This window comes from Tursiops truncatus, chromosome 1 (genome assembly GCF_011762595.2).
Source record: "Tursiops truncatus isolate mTurTru1 chromosome 1, mTurTru1.mat.Y, whole genome shotgun sequence".
Taxonomy (NCBI): domain Eukaryota; kingdom Metazoa; phylum Chordata; class Mammalia; order Artiodactyla; family Delphinidae; genus Tursiops; species Tursiops truncatus.
Genome location: NC_047034.1, coordinates 167,749,026 through 167,772,024, shown reverse-complemented (window position 1 = coordinate 167,772,024; position 22,999 = coordinate 167,749,026). Strand labels below are relative to the sequence as shown.

At 37.6% G+C, this 22,999-nt stretch overlaps 1 protein-coding gene across 17 annotated transcripts in view; it reads right to left on the bottom strand.

The window, feature by feature from the left end:
• Positions 1–22,999, bottom strand: part of EIF4G3 (eukaryotic translation initiation factor 4 gamma 3) — a 367,975-nt gene that overhangs the window by 191,896 nt on the left and 153,080 nt on the right. For 3 of the 17 annotated variants that reach the window (XM_033841809.2, XM_033841836.2, XM_033841844.2), the window contains exon 1: positions 4,335–4,451. The exons of the other annotated variants lie outside the window; for them this stretch is intronic. The gene's annotated coding sequence lies outside the window, so the exon portion shown is untranslated. Of the gene's footprint in view, positions 1–4,334; positions 4,452–22,999 lie in introns of those variants that run through there. 17 annotated transcript variants of the gene reach the window in all.

Below are 22,999 nucleotides of genomic sequence, written 5' to 3'. Positions count from 1 at the left end.
TATATCTTTACAAATGTAACTCTAATTTTACAGAAGTACAGTAACATCCCATAAGCAAGAGTCCACGATAAAACGCTGGAGAGAGAAGCAGAGACGTATCACTGAACTGGACATGCAGTCTTAAGCATATTACAATTGTCCCTTGCTATCCCCTCCGGGGCTTGCTTCCAAGACCCTCATGGATACCAAAACCCACAGATGCTCAAGTCTCATATAAAACAGTTTCAGTACAGCAAGCCCTCCATATGCGCAGGTTCAGAACCCGCAGATACAGAGCGCCAAATGTACTTGTTTTCCTCAGCTAACTAAAGACTAAAACTTTATGGCACTGATTCTCAGAATGTGGACTGCAGAGCCCTAGTGATGAGAAGGCCTGGGAGAGAAAACAGTCTCACAACATTAATGCCAAGATGTTGTTGTGCTGACATTTGCACTAATGACAGAAAAACAAGAAGGGTAAAACTACTGGTGCCTTAGTAAAAACCATACCAATGGCAGTCCTTGTATTCTTCACTCCCACACTCTCACCATGCGCTCACAAAAAAAAAAAAAAAAAAAAAAAAAAGCGAGTACTTAAGTATGTCATTTATGTGACAGTAAAAATCATTAATTTTTATTCTGAGATAATTATAGAGTCACATGGAGTTTAAAACATAATACAAAGAGTTTCCATATGCTCTTCATCTAGTTTTCCTTAATGGTAAAATCTTATGTAAGTATAGTACAATACCAAACCTTGAAAAATAACATTGATATGATCCAGCAAACTTATTCAGATTTCTTCAGTTCTACGTGCACACACATTTTCGTGTATATTTAGTTCTGGGCAATTTTATCACATTTATAGGTTCCTGTCACCACTGCTACAGTCACAATACAGAAAAGGTTCTTCACGGAGATCCTTTGCACTACCCTATAAAAGCCATAGGCACCTTCTTTCCTTCGTCTTTTCTACCTTCACCTCTTATGCATCTAACCTTTAGGAACCACTAACCTATTCCCCATCTCTGTAATCTGATCATATAGAGATGTCATAAAAATGACATCACGAAGTAAGGAAGCTTTAGAACATGTCTTTTTAATATACTGTGTGACCAAATGAGAGAAAACAACTGAAACACTTCTGCAGTATATTGGGGTTAGCAGGTTATATCAAGAAAAAGCATTTATAAGACTGTTTAAGTAACAAGCTGAACTAGGTGCTTTCTCCATGTAACACCATTTTACTTGAAAGAATAAATAAGAGACAAACTATGCTTATGCAGACCTTGGTACACGGCATTTTATTGAAAATGAACAAAGTGAACTTATCGAGGAAAATTGAAAGTATTTGTCACCAATGATAAAATTCAAGCTTTCAAATGAAAATTCAACTTTTAGAAAATGTGTAACTATCACCATGAGCTTGGCATATTCCCAACACGTAGACTTTCCAGATAAGAATGTGATTTTTTTATACTCTATAATAAAACAGTACGTGAAAGATCCACATAACTCAGTCAAGCAGTATTTTCCAAATGACCCACGCACGATGATACACAGAGTATATAATTAATTCAAGTGCAAGACAGACCAATAGATTTTAATGTAACAGAGTACCAAAAGTTCACTAATATGGATTCAGATTCCATACTGCAACTAACGTTTAAGAAACTACCACTTTTTCAGTTTGGTATAGTATCAAAGAATAACCACAACTTTCTGAAGAGGCTGTATAAAATATGCCTCCCTTTCCCAGTTACATCCCTGGGTAAGACTGTATTTTCCTCATATACTTCAACTGAAATAACACTGTAACAGGTCGAGTGCAGAAGCAGATATAAGATTCCAGCTAACTTCTATTAAGCCAGATATTAAAAGATTTGCAAAGCTTTGAATAATACAATTCTTCTCATCAATTTTTTTTGTTTCAGAAAATATTTTTTCAAAAAAATGTATTATCAGGTTTACAAAAATAGGTTTAAATTTATTTTAAAACAATATTTTTAAATTCCTCAGTTTTAATTTCTAATACAGTAAATATTAACATATATAAGATAAAATATTGAGAACCCCAAATATTTTTATTTAAGAGTACAAAGAAGCCCTGAATCTAAAAGTTTTGAGAACACTGACCTAGATTAATACTAGAGCTGAAAGGGATCTTCCTTTACTTATTGCTATTAAAATATTAAACATTCACTTTGTTTCCCTATCCTTAAGTTTTTCCTCAAAACTTTCTATTCCTGATGGCTGAGCGACAGTTTGTTTTCATTCTCCCAAATTTCCACATTAATGTGGTTTACTGTGAACCTAAAATAATTTCCATCCGCACTGCTTCCAGGAACCTTCAATCTTTCAAAAACTGTCTTCCTGAGCTCTACATAACCACATTCAAAAGAACAGGAAATGTAGTGGTGTTTTTGCCTGTCCTTGCCCCAACCCCTACCTGGCATGGCACAATCTGGAGGAAGACACACAATTCCCAGTTCCTCCTTCAGAACAGAAAGAAAAAGGCTGAACTTGTTTGTAACATTCTGGCTTGTCTGGGGGCTGAGGGGTTGGTTTCTGTCTCACCTGACTCAGACCAATGATGGGAAGAGTGACATAGTTTGGATATAAGATTGGGTCCCTGAAAGGAGTGGCACCTGCTGAACTACATGCGAGCTGCAGTAAGGCTTCAGACCTGCAGGCACCTGGGGCAAGAGACTACAGGCAGGAGAACACAACAGAACATTTAAGGCCTTGAGAAGAAGCCAGGGTAAGACTGAGCAATAACAACATTTAAAAGGAAACACATATACAGTAGAATTGGGGGGAAACCAAACACACAAGCCCGGGGAAGATGTATGCACAGAAAATGATGGCTGATGGTCTTCCCCTGCAAGAAGCCAGTTTTCAAATACTGGAAGGTATGGCTGTTTTTTCAACTGCTCAATTATCAACAGAAGATTACAAGGCATATAAATAAATAGGGAAACATGGCACATTCAAAGGAACACCATATATCTCTAGAAACCGACCTCAAAGAGACATAGCCTTTGGAGTTACCTGACAAAGACTTTAAAACAACTGTCTTGAATATGCTCAATAAACTACAGGAAAACATGGAAACCTAAAGGAAATTAGAAAAACAATATATAAAGAAAATGAGAATATCAACAAAGAAATAGAAATTGTAAAAACAAGCAAACAATTTCTGGAGTAGAAAAATATAATAACTGAATTGTAAAAATTTACTTGAAAGGTTCAACAGCAGATTCAAAGAGGCAGGAAAAAAAAATGGTGACCTTGAGGACAAAACCTTTGAATTTATCAAGTTCAAGAAGAAAATCAAAAAAATAATAATAAAAAAGTAAACAGGGCTTCCCTGGTGGCGCAGTGTTTGAGAGTCCGCCTGCTGATACAGGGGATACGGGTTCATGCCCTGGTCTGGGAGGATCCCACATGGCGCGGAGTGGCTGGGCCCATGAGCCATGGCCGCTGAGCCTGCGCATCCGGAGCCTGTGCTCTGCAACGGGAGAGGCCACAACAGTGAGAGGCCCGCGTGCCACAAAAAAAAAAAAAAAAACTAAACAGAGACTAAGGAACATAAGGGACCCGATCAAAAAACCGATACGTGCTTATTCCAGGAGAGAGGAACCAAGATGGCGGAGTAGAAGGACGTGCTCTCATTCCCTCTTTTTTGTTTTTGTTTTGTTTTGTTGGCGGTACAAGGGCCTCTCACTGTTGTAGCCTCTCCCGTTGTGGAGAACAGGCTCCAGACGCGCAGGCTCAGTGGCCATGGCTCATGGGCACAGCCGCTCCGCGGCATGTGGGATCCCCCCGGATCGGGGCGCAAACCCGTCTCCCCTGCACCGGCAGGCGAACTCTCAACCACTGCGCCACCAGGGAAGCCCCTCTCACTCCCTCTTGTGAGAACGCCAGAATCACAACTAGCTGCTGGACAATCATCGACAGGAAGACACTGGAACTCACCAAAAAAGATACTCCACATCCAAACACAAAGGAGAAGCCACAATGAGAAGGTAGGAGGCACGCAATCACAGTAAAATCAAATCCCATAACTGCTGGGTGGGTGACTCACAGACTGGAGAACACTTATACTACAGAAGTCCACCCACTGGAGTGAAGATTCTGAGCCCCACGTCAGGCTTCCCAACCTGGGGGTCCAGCAACAGGAGGAGGAATTCCTAGAGAATCAGACTTTGAAGCCTAGTGGGATTTGATTGCAGGACTTCAACAGGACTGGGGGAAACAGAGACTCCACTCTTGGAGGGCACACACAAAGTAGCGTGCGCATCGGGACCCAGGGGATGGAGCAGTGACCCCAGGGGAGACTGAACCAGACCTACCTGCTAGTGTTGGACGTCTCCTGCAGAGGCGAGGGGTGGCTGTGGCTCACCGTGGAGACAAGGACACTGGCAGCAGAAGCTCTGGGAAGTACTCCTTGGAGTGAGCCATCTCAGAGTCTGTCATTAGCCCCACCAAAGAGTCCAGGTAAGCTCCAGTGTTGGGTTGCCTCAGGCCAAACAACCAACAGGGAGGGAACCCAGCCCCACCCTCAACAGTCAGGCGGATTAAAGTTTTACTGAGCTCTGCCCACCAGAGCAACAGACAGCTCTACCAAACACCAGTCCCTCCCAACAGGAAACTTACACAAGCCTCTTAGACAGCGTCATACACCAGAGGATAGACAGCAGAAGCAAGAACTACAGTCCTGCAGCCTGTGGAAAACACCCACATTCACAGAAAGATAGACAAGATGAAAAGGCAGAGGGCTATGTACCAGTTGAAGGAACAAGATAAAACCCCAGAAAAACAGCTCAATGAAGTGGAGATAGGCAACCTTCCACAAAAAGAATTCAGAATAATGATAGTGAAGATGATCCAGAACCTCAGAAAAAGAATGGAGGCAAAGATCGAGAAGATGTAAGAAACGTTTAACAAAGACCTAAAAGAATTAAAGGACAGAGATGAACAATACAATAACTGAAATGAAAACTACACTAGAAGGAATCAGTAGCAGAATAACTGAGGCAGGAAGAATGGATAAGTGACCTAGAAGACAGAATATGGTGGAATTCACTGCCGTGGAATAAAGAAAAAGGAATGAAAAGAAATGAAGACAGCCTAAGAGAGCTCTGGGACAACATTAAATGCAACAATATTCGCATTATAGGGGTCCCAGGAGGAGAAGAGAGAGAGAAAGGACCCGAGAAAATATTTGAAGAGATTATAGTTGAAAACTTCCCTAACATGGGAAAGGAAATAGCCACCCAAGTTCAAGGAGCACAGAGAGTCCCAGGCAGGATAAACCCAAGGAGAAACACGCCAAGACACATAGTAATCAAATTGGCAAAAATTAAAGAAAAAGAAAAATTACTGAAAGCAGCAAGGGAAAAATGACAAATTACATACAAGGGAACTCCCATAAGGTTAACATTTGATTTCTCAGCAGAAACTCTACAAGCCAGAAGGGAGTGGCATGATATACTTAAAGTGATGAAAGGGAAGAACCTACTACCAAGATTACTCTACCTGGCAAGGATCTCATTCAGATTGGATGGAGAAATCAAAAGCTTTACAGACAAGCAAAAGCTAAGAGAACTCAGCACCACCAAACCAGCTCCACAACAAATGCTAAAGGAACTTCTCTAAGTGGGAAACACAAGAGAAGAAAAGGACCTACAAAAACTAACCCAAAACAATTAAGAAAATGGTAACAGGAACATACATATCCATAATGACCTTAAAAGTGAATGGATTAAATGCTCCAACCAAAAGACACAGGCTTGCTGAATGGATACAAAAACAAGACCCATATATATGCTGTCTACAAGAGACCCACTTAAGACCAAGAGACACATACAGACTGAAAGTGAGGGGATGGAAAGAGATATTCCATTCAAATGGAAATCACAAGAAAGCTGGAGTAGCAATACTCATATCAGATAAAATAGACTTTAAATTAAAGAATGTTACAAGAGACAACAAAGGACACTACATAATGATCAAGGGATCAATCCAAGAAGAAGATATAACAATAATAAATATATATGCACCCAACATAGGAGCAGCTAAATACATGAGGCAACTGCTAACAGCTATAAAAAAGGAAATCGACAGAAAACACAATAATAGTGGGGGACTTTAACACCTCACTTACACCAATGGACAAATCATCCAAACAGAAAATTAATAAAGAAACACAAGCTTTAAATGACACAATAGACCAGATAGATTTAATTGATATTTATAGGACATTCCATCCAAAAACAGCAGATTACACTTTCTTCTCAAGTGCACATGGAACATTCTCCAGGATAGATCACATCTTGGGTCACACATCAAGCCTCAGTAAATTTAAGAAAACTGAAATCATATCAAGCATATTTTCTGACCACAACACTACAAAATTAGAAATGAATTACAGGGAAAAAAAGGTAAAAAACACAAACACATGGAGGCTAAACAATACATTACTAAATAACCAAGAGATCACTAAAGAAATCAAAGAGGAAATCAAAAAATACCTAGAGACAAATGACAATGAACACACGACGATCCAAAACCTATGGGATGCAGCAAAAGCACTTCTAAGGGGGAAGTTTATAGCAATACAATCCTACCTTAAGAAACAGGAAACATCTCAAATAAACAACCTAACCTTGCACCTAAAGCAATTAGAGAAAGAAGAACCAAAAAAACCCAAAGTGAGCAGAAGGAAAGAAATCAGAAAGATCAGATCAGAAATAAATGAAAAAGAAACGAAGGAAACGATAGCAAAGATCAATAAAACTAAAAGCTGGTTCTTTGAGAAGACAAACAAAATTGATAAACCATTAGCCAGACTCATCAAGAAAAAAAGGGAGAAGACTCAAATCAATAGAATTAGGGGCTTCCCTGGTGGCGCAGTGGTTGAGAGTCTGCCTGCCCATGCAGGGGACGCAGGTTCATTCCCCGGTCCAGGAGGATACCACATGCCACGGAGCAGCTGGGCCTGTGAGCCATGGTCGCTGGGCCTGCACGTCCAGAGCCTGTACTCCACCACGGAAGAGGCCACAGTGGTGAGAGGCCCGCGTACCGCAAAAAAAAAAAAAAAATCAATTGAATTAGAAATGAAAAAGGAGAAGTAACAATTGACGCTGCAGAAATACAAAGGATCATGAGAGATTACTACAAGCAACTCTATGCCAATAAAATGGATAACCTGGAAGAAATGGACAAATTCTTAGAAATGCACAACCTGCCGAGACTGAACCAGGAAGAAATAGAAAATATGAACAGATCAATCACAAGCAGTGAAACTGAAACTGTGATTAAAAATCTTCCAACGAACAAAAGCCCAGGACCAGATGGCTTCACAGGCGAATTCTATCAAACACTTAGAGAAGACCTAACACCTATCCTTCTCAAACTCTTCCAAAATATAGCAGAGGGAGGAACACTCCCAAACTCATTCTACGAGGCCACCATCACCCTGATACCAAAACCAGACAAAGATGTCACAAAGAAAGAAAACTACAGGCCAATATCACTGATGAACATAGATGCAAAAATCCTCAACAAAATACTAGCAAACAGAATCCAACAACATATTAAAAGGATCATACACCATGATCAAGTGGGGTTTATTCCAGGAATGCAAGGATTCTTCAATACACGCAAATCAATCAACGTGATACATCATATTAACAAACTGAAGGAGAAAAACCATATGATCATCTCAATAGACGCAGAGAAAGCTTTCGACAAAATTCGACACCCATTTATGATAAAAACCCTGCAGAAAGTAGGCATAGAGGAAACTTTTCTCAACATAATAAAAGCCATATATGACAAATCCACAGCCAACATCGTCCTCAATGGTGAAAAACTGAAACCATTCCCACTAAGACCAGGAACAAGACAAGGTTGCCCACTCTCACCACTCTTATTCAACATAGTTTTGCAAGTTTTAGCCACAGCAATCAGAGAAGAAAAATAAATAAAAGGAATCCAAATCAGAAAAGAAGTAAAGCTGTCACTGTTTGCAGATGACATGATACCACACATAGAGAATCCTAAAGATGCTACCAGAAAACTACTAGAGCTAATCAATGAATTTGGTAAAGTAGCAGGATACAAAATTAATGCACAGAAATCTCTGGCATTCTTATACACTAGTGATGAAAAATATGAAAGTGAAATTAAGAAAACACTCCCATTTACCATTGCAACAAAAAGAATAAAATATCTAGGAATAAACCTACCTAAGGAGACAAAAGACCTGTATGCAGAAAATTATAAGACACTGATGAGAGAAATTAAAGATGATACAAACAGATGGAGAGATATACCATGTTCTTGGATTGGAAGAATCAACATTGTGAAAATGACTCTACTACCCAAAGCAATCTACAGATTCAATGCAATCCCTATCAAACTACCACTGGCATTTTTCACAGAACCAGAACAAAAAATTTCACAATTTGTATGGAAACACAAAAGACTCTGAATAGCCAAAGCAATCTTGAGAACGAAAAACGGAGCTGGAGGAATCAGGCTCCCTGACTTCAGACTATACTAGAAAGCTACAGTAATGAAGGCAGTAATGTACTGGCACAAAAACAGAAATATAGATTAATGGAACAGGATAGAAAGCCCAGAGATAAACCCATGCACATATGTTCACCTTATCTTTGATAAGGGAGGCAAGAATATACAGTGGAGAAAAGACAGCCTCCTCAATAAGTGGTGCTGGGAAAACTGGACAGCTACATGTTAAAGTATGAAATCAGAACACTCCCTAACACCATACACAAAAATAAACTCAAAATGGATTAAAGACCTAAATGTAAGGCCAGACACTATCAAACTCTTAGAGGAAAATCATAGGCAGGACACTCTATGACATAAATCACAGCAAGATCCTTTTTGACCCACCTCCTAGAGAAATGGAAATAAAAACAAAAATAAACAAACGGGACCTAATGAAACTTCAAAGCTTTTGCACAGCAAAGGAAACCATAAACAAGACCAAAAGACAACCCTCAGTATGGGAGAAAATATTTGCAAATAAAGCAACTGACAATGGATTAATCTCCAAAATTTATAAGCAGCTCATACAGCTCAATAACAAAAAAAGAAACAACCCAATCCAAAAATGGGCAGAAGACCTACATAGACACTTCTCCAAAGAAGATATACAGACTGACAACAAACACATGAAAGAATGCTCAACATCATTAATCATTAGAGAAATGCAAATCAAAACTACAATGAGATATCATCTCACACCAGTCAGAATGGCCATCATCAAAAAATCTAGAAACAATAAATGCTGGAGAGGGTGTGGAGAAAAGGGAACCCTCTTGCACTGCTGGTGGGAATGTGAACTGGGACAGCCACTATGGAGAACAGTATGGAGGTTCCTTAAAAAACTACAAATAGAACTACCATATGACCCAGCAATCCCACTACTGGGCATATACCCTGAGAAAACCATAATTCAAAAAGAGTCATGTACCAAAATGTTCATTGCAGCTCTATTTACAATAGCCAGGAGATGGAAGCAACCTAAGTGTCCATCATCGGATGAATGGATAAAGAAGATGTGGCAAATATACACAATGGAATATTACTCAGCCATAAAAAGAAACGAAATTGAGCTATTTGTAATGAGGTGGATAGACCTAGAGTCTGTCATACAGAGTGAAGTAAGTCAGAATGAGAAAAACAAGTACCGTATGCTAACACATATATATGGAATCTAAGAAAAAAAAAAAAAAAGGTCATGAAGAACCTAGGGGTAAGACAGGAATAAAGACACAGACCTACTAGAACATGGACTTGAGGATATGGGGAGGGGGAAGGGTAAGCTGTGACAAAGTAAGAGTGGCATGGACATATATACACTATCAAACGTAAAATAGATAGCTAGTGGGAAGTAGCCGCATAGCACAGGGAGATCAGCTAGGTGGTTTGTGACCGCCTAGAGGGGTGGGATAGGGAGGGAGATGCAAGAGGGAATAGATATGGGGACATTTGTATATGTATAACTGATTCACTTTGTTATAAATCAGAAACTAACACACCATTGTAAAGCAACTGTATTCCAATAAAGATGTTAAAAAAATACAGTATATGTATAACTGAATCACTTTTCTGTACACCTGAAACTAACACAACATTGTTAATCAACTATACTCCAATATAAAATGAAAATTAGAAAAAAAAATACAGAATAGAACCATAGGAAAAAAAAGCAATGAAACCAAGGTCAACAAAACTGACAAAACTTTAGCTAGACTGAATAAGAGAAAGAAAAATAAGAGAGATAAATAAATGAAATCAGAAATCAACAAGGGGACATTTTAACTGATTTTACAGAAATAAAAAGCATTATAAAGAGAATGCCATAAATAATTATACACCAAAATCTAGATAACCTATATGAAATGGACAAAGTCCTAGAAGCACACAACCTATGAAAACGGAATCATGAAAAAATAGAAAAACTAAACGGACCTATAACTGGAAAGGAGACAGAATTACTCGTCAAAAACCTTGCAACAAAGACAAGCCCAGGACCGCATGGTTTCACTGGTGAATTTTACCAAACATTTAAAGAATTAACAACAATCCTCCTGAAATTCTTCCAAAAAACTGAAGAAGAGAGAACACTTCCAAACTCATACTGTGAGTCTAACATTATCCTGATACTAAAGACAGATAAAAACAATACAAGAAAAGTACAGACTAATATTCCTAATGTAAATATCCACAACAAAATACTAGCAAACAGAATTCAATAGCACATCAAAAGGATTATACACCATAACCAAGTGAGATTTATTCCTGAAATGCAAGGTTGATTCAACAAACAAAAATCAATCAATATAATACCCCCACACTAACAAAATGAAGAGAAAACAAGATCATTTGAACTGATGCAGAAAAACCATCTGATAAACTTCAACACCCTTTCATGATAAAAATACTCAACATACTAGGAATAGGAGAAAACTACTTCAATATAATAGAGGCCATACATGAGAAGCTCACATCTAATATCATACTCATTGGTGAAAGACTGCAAGCTTTTCCTTTACGATCAGGAATAGGACAAAGATGCCTGCTTACACCACATCTATTCAACATAGTACTGGAAATTCTATCCAGAGTAATTAGACGACAACAACAACAAAAAAGAATCCAAATTAGAAAAAAAAAAAGATTATCTCTGTTTATAGATAGCATAATCTATGCAGCGAGCCCTAAGGATTTCATAAGTCTGTTAGAAGTGATAAGCAAATTCACCGAAATTACAGTATAAATAATAAATACATAAAAACTAGTTCTTTCTATACATTAACAATAAATCTGAAAAGGAAATTAGGAAAACAATTCCATTTAGATTGGGAGTTTGGGATTAGCAGATGCAAACTATTATATATAGAATGGATAAACAACAAGGTCCTACTGTATAGCACAGGGAACTACAGTCAATATCCTGTGATAAACCATAATGCTAAAGACTATGAAAAAGAATGTAGATATATATATATATATATATATATCTGTAACTGAATCACTTCGCTGTACAGCAGAAATTAACACATTGAAAATTAATTATACTTCAATCATTTTATAAAAAGAAAATTCCATTTATAATAGAATCAAAAGAATAAAATACTTTGAAATAAAATTAACCAAGGAAGTGAAAGACTTGTACACTGAAAACTACAAAATGTTGCTTAATGAAATTAAAGAAGACATAAATAAATGGAAAGAGATTCCATGTTCATGAACTGGAATACTTAATATTGTTAAGATGTCAATACTTCACAAAGTAATTTACAGATTCAATACAATCCCTATCAAATCCCAATGACATGTTTTGCAGCTATAGAAAACTCCATCCTAAAGTTCACATGGAATCTCAAGGGACTCTGAAAAGCCAAAATAATCTTGGAAAAGAAGAACAAAGTTGGAGATCTCAAACATCCTGATTTCAAAACTTATTACAAGTCTACAGAAATCAAAACAATGTGATACTGGCATAAAGATAGACGTATAAACAAATGGAAGAGAAAAAAGACTCCAGAAGTAAACCCTCGTATGTATGACCAAATTATTTTTGACAAGGGTACCAAAACTACTCAATGGGGAAAGGACAGTCTTTTAAAACAAATGGTATTAGAAAAACTGGATATCCACATGCAAAAGAAGGAAGCTGGACCCTTACCTTCCACCATATACAAAAATTAACTCAAAATGTATAAAAAACCAAATCCTAAGCGCTAAGAGTATAAAAATCTTAGGAGATAATATAGGGAGAAAGTTTTATGATACTGGATTTAGCAATGATTTTTGGATATGACACCAAGAATACAAGAAACAAAAGAAAGAAAGATACACTGGACTATATCAAAACTAAAAACTACTAGGCATCAAAGGACACAATGAGGGAAAAACTCACAAAATTGGAGAAAATATTTGTAAATCATATATCTGAAAACAAGTTAATATACAGAAATCCTACAATTCAACAACAAAAAAAGACCTGATTGAAAAATGGGTAAAGAATTTGAATAGACATTTCTCCAAAGAAGGTACGCAAATAGCCAGTAAGCACATGAAAAGATATTCAACATTGCTAATCACTGCAGAAAAATGCAAATCAAAACTACAATGATATACTAACTCACACCCATTAGGATGGCTACTAAAGAAAAAAAGAAAGAAAATACAGAAAATAACAAATGTTTGGTTAGGATGTGGAGAAACTGGAACCCCTTGTGTGTTGCTGGTACACATGTAAAACAGTGCAGCCAGTATGGAACACAGAACGACAGTTCTCCAAAAAATGGAAAATAGAATTGTCAGGTAGTTGAGCAATTCTATTTCTGGTATATATGCAAAAGATTTAAAAGCACAGCCTTGAAGGGATGTTTATATACCTATGTTCACAGAAGTATTCACAATAGCCAAAAGGTGGAAGCAACTCAAGTGTCCAAGGACAGGTGAATGGACAAACAAAATGTATATACATATAATGGAGTATTATTCAGTCATAAAAAGTAAGGAAATTCTGATACATGCAACAACATGAATGAACCTTGAAGACATTATGCTAAGTGAAGTAACCCAGTCACAAAAAGACAAACAGTGTATGATTCCACTTATGAGGTACTTAGACTAGTCAAATTTAAAGACAGAAAACAGAATGGTTGTTGCCACATGGTAGGGGAAGAGGGGGTGGGTGTTATCATTTAATGGGTACAGAGTTTCAGTTGTATGAGATGAAAAGAGTTTTAGAGACAGATGGTAGTGACGGTTGCACAAATATGTGGATGTACTTAATATCACTGAACTATACAGTTTTAAATGGTTAAGACAGCAAATTTTATATGTATTTACCACATTTTAAAAAATTTTAAAGTATCAACACACATTATCACAAGGTCTGGTCACAAACAACTTTGTTTTGACAGCATTTATTCAACTCCATCAATTAGCTGTCAGACTAATACATAACTGTATATACACATATATACTTGCTTATTTATATCTCATTGAATTTTAAGCAGTACTTGATTAATTAGACCTCTCTAAACAATGACAACTTGATATGTCACTGTAATCCACCTGAAACTCATAAATGGTAGCTAAATATAAAAAATCACCTAATACAGTCTTTAAAATCATCATTTAACGATCTGCACAACACACAATGCCTTTTATATATTTCAGTGAAGGGAAAAGCCAAGTTCTTATCTTTTATTTCCAAGGAAGAAGAGTAACAGAGAATCAGACCCAGGCAGAATATATATTCAACTACCTCATAAAGAGGTTTTAAATGAAAACAAAAAAAAAATTCCCCCTCACCACACTGGACATCATCAAAGAAACACTACAAATGACCATAGGAAACAGAAATAATTCCTCCATTACAGAGGAAAACATTGTTTCTGCATGTCATTCAGGGTTCAGTGAGACATCTGTTGCAACTAACTGTCAATCTTACAAGAAGTGGAGAACCACTTTCTCTTTTCCCAAATCTGAATTTATCTGCTGTGGAATAGCTGAGTTTACTTGATATCCTTTTGTAACTTCTTCTCTGGAACATGCCCAAGCACCATGGCTGAACCTTAGATTTTCAGGCCCAGACAATTTTAACACTGAGAAACAACCAATTTTTTCATTTATCTATTGCAACAGGTCAGATATGGAACCACAAATAGCCAGTGCAATTGCTGGAATTACTTTCAAATGGTGTTCAAGTCAGTACCATTTACACGGAGTGAATTAGAAGGTATGTCCTTCCAGGTATATTAAATTCCTAATGACTGCACCAAGTAAAAAGATGCTAAAAGAGAAATCCCAGTAAATATTCAAAATAAAAACAAATCCTCTCATGTTTCCTTAATATTTTTTTGAAACAGAGAATGAAGCAAATTAAAACAGTGCAATAACTGTTTAATGCACAAGTCATTTTTTTCATCCACCATAAAAAGGTATGTATTTCCCACAGTATCAAGCACTGTAAGTAATGTAATTTTATAGACTACTAGACTAATTAAATATTCCCACTTAAACATTACTGTAAACAGAATGCTGGCATTATTTCTTCCTAATGAATCCATTTTTCCTTTCCCTTTCGAAATAATCTCAGACTCAAGTTCATATGCTGTACCTCGAAAAGCAACACTCAAATGTCAAAAAGAACTAATCAGTGACTCACTGCCTCCCAGACAAATAAGAAGATTATGATTACTAGATATGCTCAGGCTTCCAAGTGCTTTCTCTTTCAGAGCCAAGCATGTAAATAGGTACACAGGGTAATAATAATCACATTTTGACACACTGAAAGACTTAATTACAGTACCCATTGGTGCCAGCCCTGAGTACAAGGTGAGTAAATCAAGAAAATCAGAGTAACACTACAAACATCCTAAGTTAATATTAATAAAATCCAGCAAATATACATCACTAACATTTCTATTTCAAAAAAGCATGTGCGGGCTTCCCTGGTGGCGCAGTGGTTGAGAGTCCGCCTGCCGATGCAGAGGACACGGGTTCGTGCCCCGGTCCGGGAAGATCCCACATGCCGCGCAGCGGACGGGCCCGTGAGCCATGGCCGCGGAGCCTGTGCGTCCGGAGCCTGTGCTCCGCAACGGGAGAGGCCACAACAGTGAGAGGCCCGCGTACCGCAAAAAAAAAAAAAAAAAAAAAAAGCATGTGCTTTAACTTCACAAAAAGGAAAAGTTCGTACATAAAAATTTCATACATAAATACCTCAATGATGACCCTGAAGCACCCAAAAGGAGTATTTGTCCAGAATACAAGCTAAAGTGTAATTGTGCAGAATTATTTTCTGGATAATTAGAAGGCTATCTTCTTTTCCTAACCTTTTATGTAAATATCAAAGCTTTCATATTTACATTGAAAGAAGTGAAATAGTACTGGCCAACTATAATTTCAAAGTTATCTACAAGGGAGAACACTCATCAGTGGGTCTGCATTATGATTCTTCTATCTTGGCATGCTAAATGTAGTAAGAAAATAAAAATCCCCCACAAGCTATTTTTAGATCATCACTGAGCTGGTTAAATAAATATTATGCCTGCTGTGTAATGTGACTCCCTTAGTACTTACTCTGCCGATAATAAACAGACATCATGCACACTCTATCACATGAGACAGGTTTAGAAAACAGCTGAGTCACCCACCAATAGCCTTCCTGCTCCCAGTAACTCAGTGGAAATTTCTGTCTCAGAACACTTGGCTTCTCCCCTTCCCACTAATAAGTTACAATTCCCTTAAATCCTTCCCTCAATAATATGGACCAGTTTATGAGAAAGCTCATTTTAAGAATCACATAGCTCTCCCCCCACCACAATTAACACACCAGTGTTCCTGACAATACAAAAACAAAGACAAGCAAAAACAGGAGGCTAATTAGGCTGGCGAACATCTCAATTAGGCCAGTCTACTCTGGAGAAAAACATGTCTTTCCAGTTGACATGGAGGTACTTAACCACTGCACTGTTCACACAGCTTATGCTTTTTTGGACATGACCGATACATCCCCTAGGTTTTCCTTCCGAAGTATCCCTGAATGACACAGTCTACATTCTTGACCTCAACTACAGTTAATAAGGCCTCAAAGTAAAATTGCTTTAGATTTTCTTTCCTTGAGGATGCTATTTAATAGTATCGTCAATGAAAAACATTAAGCACACAAAAACTTTTTTTTGAATGAAATAAACTCTCACACCATACATTTTTTAAAATGCAGCAACTCAATTTATTTTCCCCAGCACCAACAGAAGTCCTGAGGATAAAGTTGAAAAGACACGGTTCCTGTGCTCAAGGAATTGACAACTTACCTAACTCAACTGTAAAATAATACAGAAAGTGCTTTAAAGAGTGTGAATAACATATCAAGAAGCAAAGCAAAACCTGATTAATTCCTCCTGGAAGAAGATTTCCAGAGAGCCTCCACCGGTCACCACAGTTCAACAAGGGATAGGAATGTAGGGGAGCAGTCGGCCATATGAGGAGAGGAGCACAATGTGTAAGCAAAACAAAAAGTGTAACAGAAGCACAAAAACCTGGAAAGTGGAGAAGTCTGCTGAACTCTGAAAAGGTCAGTGATGCCAGCGCATAGGGGTGGGTGAGCCAGTGTGGCCACAGAATTAGATTAGGGCTGAATTAAAAAGATATGTCAAGATATGTAAGGACTTTATCTTAAAAGGAACCCCAGGATATTTTGAACAGGGCAGCAATATCATTGGATTTGTTTAATGAGAAGGACTATTACAATAATATGGAGTCCTGGAGAAAAGGATCCACATCAGGGTTACCAGTTAGGTAGCTTTGTTATAGTCTAGGTACATGATGATAAGGGTCTGGTCTACCATGATGAACCTAGACAAAGGAGGCATATTTCAAAATAACTGGTATATACTGAAATAGCAGGACTTCTAAGTCACTAGATATAAGTGGTAAGGAAGCACCAAGGTTTGAGGATTGGGTAGCTCAGGATGCATAAAGAGCTAAAAATGATCAGGCCACCTCTTGGACCTCATCTCACATCCCATTACTCTTCTGCCACATTGGCCTCACTTATTTCCCTCAAACATACCAAGTTTATTTTCTCCTAATGTCTTTGCATTAGCTGTTTTCTCTGCTTTGGATGAAAAAGTGATCAATTCAACTGTATTATGTTGAGTTTTAACTGTCAAAGAAAACCCCAGGTATAAAGGTGTACAGAGTTATTAGACATGTATAGAACACAGGTGTGATCAGCAGCATAAAACTAACTCCTTGCCACACGAATAGATGAGTTCACCTAAGGTACAGGACCAAATTTCATGAGACAGAGAAAAGAAAATGAATCTTTAAAGTAGGAAGATGTAGTTTCTGAAGGATGAAATGCAAGCTCCCTTTATGGAGAGTCCCTTCAGCCAGGCACATATCTACATTAATTATACAAAACCTCTATGAAGTAAATCTTTTTTAAAACAGAAAACATGTTCAGAGGAAATAAAGTAACTTGCCCAAGGTCACCTACACAATGGCTAATTCAGAATGTGAATCTCAATCTGCTGATACCAATGAAAGCAGAGAGAAACGAACACAAGAGATGAAACAAAATATCAATTAACATAATATTCAGGATAATGGTTACCTGTAAAGACAAAGGAGTGGGGTGGGTTAAAGGAGAAGTACAGGAGGGCTTCAAAGATATTGATAACTTATTTTTTTAAGGTGAGTGGTGGTCAGTTATTTTATTATTCTTTCAAACTGAACATGTAATATATTCTTTTATACAATTATATATTTCATGATAATTATTAAAACTGTAGGTGCTTCAAAAATAAGTAAGTAGAAGGATAGAAATGGAGAAGCAGGACTGACACAATGCATAACTTCAGGAGCTGTACAGTGTATCAGGCTGTTGGTGGCCAGCCTGTTGCCGATGAAAGTACAATGCAGGACATAACCAGAAATCAGTTAATGATGACTAGTAGGATTACCCAACAGCGCAGTTACAGCTTAGTCTAGCTGTACTAAGAAATCATAAATTCTTAATAAAGTATATCTGCAAAAAGGTATTTTAATCTCTACAGCAGAAACCTTCATCCAGGGAGCCAGAATAGAGGAAAACACTTGCTTGGTTAGATTGAGTCAGGGATGGAAACTGGCAAAATACAGAAATTGAGGAAAGAAAGGGAACTAAGGGTTAATAATGATTAATGATAAGATCAAAGCTAAACAAATGGAATGTGAAGGCGGGAAGGGGCTTGTCATATTGACAATAGAAAGGGATGACAGAATTAAAGCGCGTAGGCTGCAAAACAGGTACAACAGGACTAACCATGGGAAAGGGAGATGTAGGCGGCTGAGGTCAAAGAAAATGCAGATGTCAAGTTCAAAGGAAGGGCAGTTCTAGGTAGAAACCAGAGGTAAACCAGTGCTCTTGAACACACATACAAGTCACATAAGTAATTTTTAAATTTCTGGTATCCACATTAGAAAAAGTAAAAATAAACATGTAAAATTAATTTTAGTAATATATGTTATTTAACCCAATATACTCAAAATTTCAACTTGTAGTCAATATAAAAACGGAGACATTTGGTGTAAGGTCAGCTCTCAGTATCTATGGATTCTATATCCACAGATTTGACTAACTGTGGGTCAAAAATACTTGGAAAAAAAGATTTCAGAAAGTTCCAAAAAGCAAAACTTGAATTTGCCTTGCGCTGGCAACTATCTACATAGCATTTACATTGTATCAGGTATCATAAGTAACCTAGAGATTATTTAAAGTATAGGTATACCTCGTTTTATTGTGCTCCACTTTACTGCACTTCATAGATATTGTGAAACAAATTTAACAAATTGAAGGTTTTAACAAATTGAAGGTTTGCAGTATGGAATTAATTAAAGAAACCTCAGCTAAAACTGGAGTCAGGACAGACCTGTAGGGGGAGCTCTCATGCCCTGCCAAGCATCATCAATTGCTCCAAATAGGAAGAGCCACAGCCACCATCTCCAATAGGAAGGTACCTCTACTCTCCGGCAGAAAAAAGAAAAGATCTCTCTACTCCACGACAGTCCAGGCAGAGGCTGTAGCAGCCCAACCAATGAAAAGCCTCTGTACTTTGGACTCCCAGCTTCCTTCAATGGACTCTTTGGTTCTCACAGCCCTTCCCAACTCCCCCTTTGCCCAAGCTCCCCTTCCTTGTTTCTTGGATTTGCCTATGGTCTGCGCCACAGCTTGCATTTCCTGAACTGGAATTCCTCTGGCTATTCCTGAATAAACCTGCTTTTGCTGGTAAGGTAACTTAAATTATTAAAGTTGACTTATCTGATGTCAGAAGTAGGATCTGAAGGAGGTGAACCCTGAGAGATGACGGTTTGTGGAAACGAGCGAGGTACCCGCACTGAGCCCCTTGTGCTCACTGCTTCTGTGAGTCACCGCCTGCTTTTGGTTTGGTGAGTCTCCTCTCTCCTGAACTTTGGTCTTTTTTCATTTTGAGCTCTCCAACTTTATTCAGGAACCGGAACGGTTTTGCTCTTTCAGGAGAAAGGTTTCATCCTTTCTGGTCCAAGTCTTCATCCTTGGTATGTACTCAGAGTTGTTTTCTGGACTACGTGGCAGCAAGGTTCTTTGGGAGATGGAGCTAACTGGGATCCAAGAATTTGTTTTATGACTTTTGGAATCCAGAGTAGGACTGTAGCAACTTTCTTGGGTTTCCAGGAGAACTTTGGGAAATGGGATCCCAGTCATCTAAATGCTCTGAGGGAGGCCCTTCTTTGGGGGGTTTCATGTTTAAAAACTATGGGCCCCCCGTTCACATTTTTAACTAAGTGGTCCAAACAAACTAAAAGAATTCAGAATTACAATGACCATTATGGGAAACTTTCCATCTCTTCGAACTCATTTTTCTTAAGGCTAAATTGGAGGAACACAGTTCTAAAATTAAACAAAACAAATGGTGTATTTATTTTTGTTGATACCTGGAGGTTTCCAAACATGTGCAAAACCCTAAAATTGCCTCTTTGCAAGATTGCGTTTCTAAATTAACCAAAACAAAAAATACTAGAAAAGAACAAAATGGCTTCCAAAGCTTCATGCTCCTTGGGTTCCCCTCCTCCAATTTCTTTGTCTCAGGCATCATCATCTTTGTCTTCTCTGACCCCTGTCTCAGACTCCACCCCAGCAGCCACCTTGTGCTCAAGCTGTGCCCCCATGCCATCTTCCTCTCTCCTCCTCTGTGAAAACCTATATACTTTTAAAATTGGAACCTCTGAGGATCCAAATGCTAAATCCCTGTTTACTGTTTCTAAGTTAACTTCAGCAAATAACTAGAAGAAAAGATTTAAACAGCAATTGCCCTAGATTTTGATAACAGACAAATACACTGCAAAACTCCTAGGAGACATCTTACTTTCTGTTTCTGTTTTTGTTGAGACTTCTGGTAAGTCACCCATCATGTTCAAAAGGAGGAACATTTGTTTTAGATAAACCCACCTTAAGGAGTACCTTAAAAGAGGATTCTAAACCTCTTAGGAGACAAAGTAATGTATTCTTTGGTATGCAATTTGTCTTCTAAAAGACAAACTGACTTGAAAAACAGATCTTAAAAGGAACCTGAAAGCATGGAACCTGATAGCATGCAAACACAATTTGGATCTAAGTATTCTTTTGAGTTTGTATCTGAGACTTAGCTAAAATTTAAAATGAAACCATAAGGTCCCTTTGCATCTGTCTGTATTTTCATGTGTCTTTGTTCATGTGTATATCTGTGTTGTAGATGTGTGGGTTGTTTTTTCTTACTTTTGTATTTCCAAGTGGTACTGCCAAAATTAAATCTGTAAGAGAGTTCTTAAAAATAAACAAGTGCTTATGTGAGTTAAAGAAATACTACATAAACTAACCCAAAATGCTTTTCAGGTTCACGCTATCTAGGTTTAAATTTTAGTAAATGAAAGCTAGCTTAAGGTTGTTGTTTTAATTACAACAGGCATGTCTTTGGAGTTATCAAGACTGAAAATAATGCAGGCATACAATTTTCATTCTAGTTGGGTTTATTGGTCAGATTAGTTCATGTTATCTTACTTCAGGTCAAATAAGTTCATGGTGCTAGAAAAAATTTGTCAGCAAGAAAAATAACTTGGTAAGATAAAATTTTTCATGAGTGGTCTAAATAAACATGGCTGTTAAAAACAAGTGAATTGATGTACAGCAGAAACTAACAACAATGTAAAGCAATTTTACACCAATAAAAAAAAAATTAAATTAAAAAAAAGTGAATTGAAGGGATATGGATAGATAAATGGTTCTAGATAAACCTTTTTTTTTTTTTTTTTTCTTTGCAGTATGCGGGCCTCTCACTGTTGTGGCCTCTCCCACTGCGGAGCACAGGCTCTGGACGCGCAGGCTCAGCGGCCACGGCTTACGGGCCCAGCCGCTCAGCAGCATGTGGGATCTTCCCAGACCAGGGCACGAACCCACGTCCCCTGCATCGGCAGGCGGACTCTCAGCCACTGCGCCAACAGGGAAGTCCCTAGATAAACCTTTTAAGTAGTTTCCCCAAATTTTTTGGCAACCTGAAACTTTACAGTTTTGCTAAGTTCAATTAAATGATGGGTAGTCATTAAATATCTAGATCATTCCCAAATAACATAAAATACTGAAACATTACTGAAAATAAGCTCATCCATTTTGGGCTTCCTTTACAAAGGAACTAACGATATTTGAGTTTAAAACTACGAACTGGGAGAAAATATTTGCAACCGACAAGGGCTTAATTTCCAAAATATACAAACAGCTCATACAACTCAATAACAAAAAAAACAAACAACCCAACGGAAAAACAGACATAAGACATTTCTCCAAAGAAGACATACAGATGGCCAACAGGGACATGAAAAGATACTCAACATCTCTAATTATTAGAGAAATGCAAATCAAAACTACAATGAGGTATCACCTCATACCAGTCAGAATGGTCATCATTAAAAAGTCTACAAATATTAAATGCTGGAGAGGGTGTGGAGAAAAGGGAACTCTCCTACACTGTTGCTGGGAAGGTAAACTGGTGCAGCCACTACGGAAAAAGTACGGAGGGTCCTCAAAACACCAAAAATAGAGTTGCCATATGATCCAGCAATCCCACTCCTGGACATATATATGGAGAAAACTATAATTCGGAAAGATACATGCACCCCAATGTTCATAGCAGCACTATTTACAATAGACAAGACATGGAAGCAACCTAAATGTCCATCAATAGATAAATGGATAAAGAAGATGTGGTATATATACCAATGGAATACTGCTCAGCCATAAAAAAGAATGTAATAATGCCATTTGCAGCAACATGGATGGACCCAGAGATTATCATATTAAATGAAGTAAATCAGAAAGAGAAAGACAAATACCATATGATATCACTTATATGTGGAATCTAAAATATGACACAAATGAACTTATTTACAAAACGGAAACAGACTCACAGACACAGAAAACAAACTTAAGGTTACCAAAGGAGAAAGGGGGTGGACAAGGGATAAATCAGGAGTTTGGAATTAGTAGATACAAACTACCATATATAAAATAGATAAACAACAAGGTTCTACTGTATAGTACAGGGAACTACATTCAATACCCTATAATAAACCATAATGGAAAAGATTATGAAAAAATATATATACATTCATATATATATGTGTGTATATATATATATGAAAGTAACTGAATCGCTTTGATGTACATCAGAAACACAACACTGTAAATCAACTATACTTCAATAAAAATTTTTTTTTTGTTTTTTTGTTTTTTTTTTAAACATCTTTATTGGGGTATAATTGCTTTACAATGGTGTGTTAGTTTCTGCTTTATAACAAAGTGAATCAGTTATACATATACATATGTTCCCATATGTCTTCCCTCTTGCGTCTCCCTCCCTCCCACCCTCCCTATCCCACCCCTCCAGGCTGTCACAAAGCACCG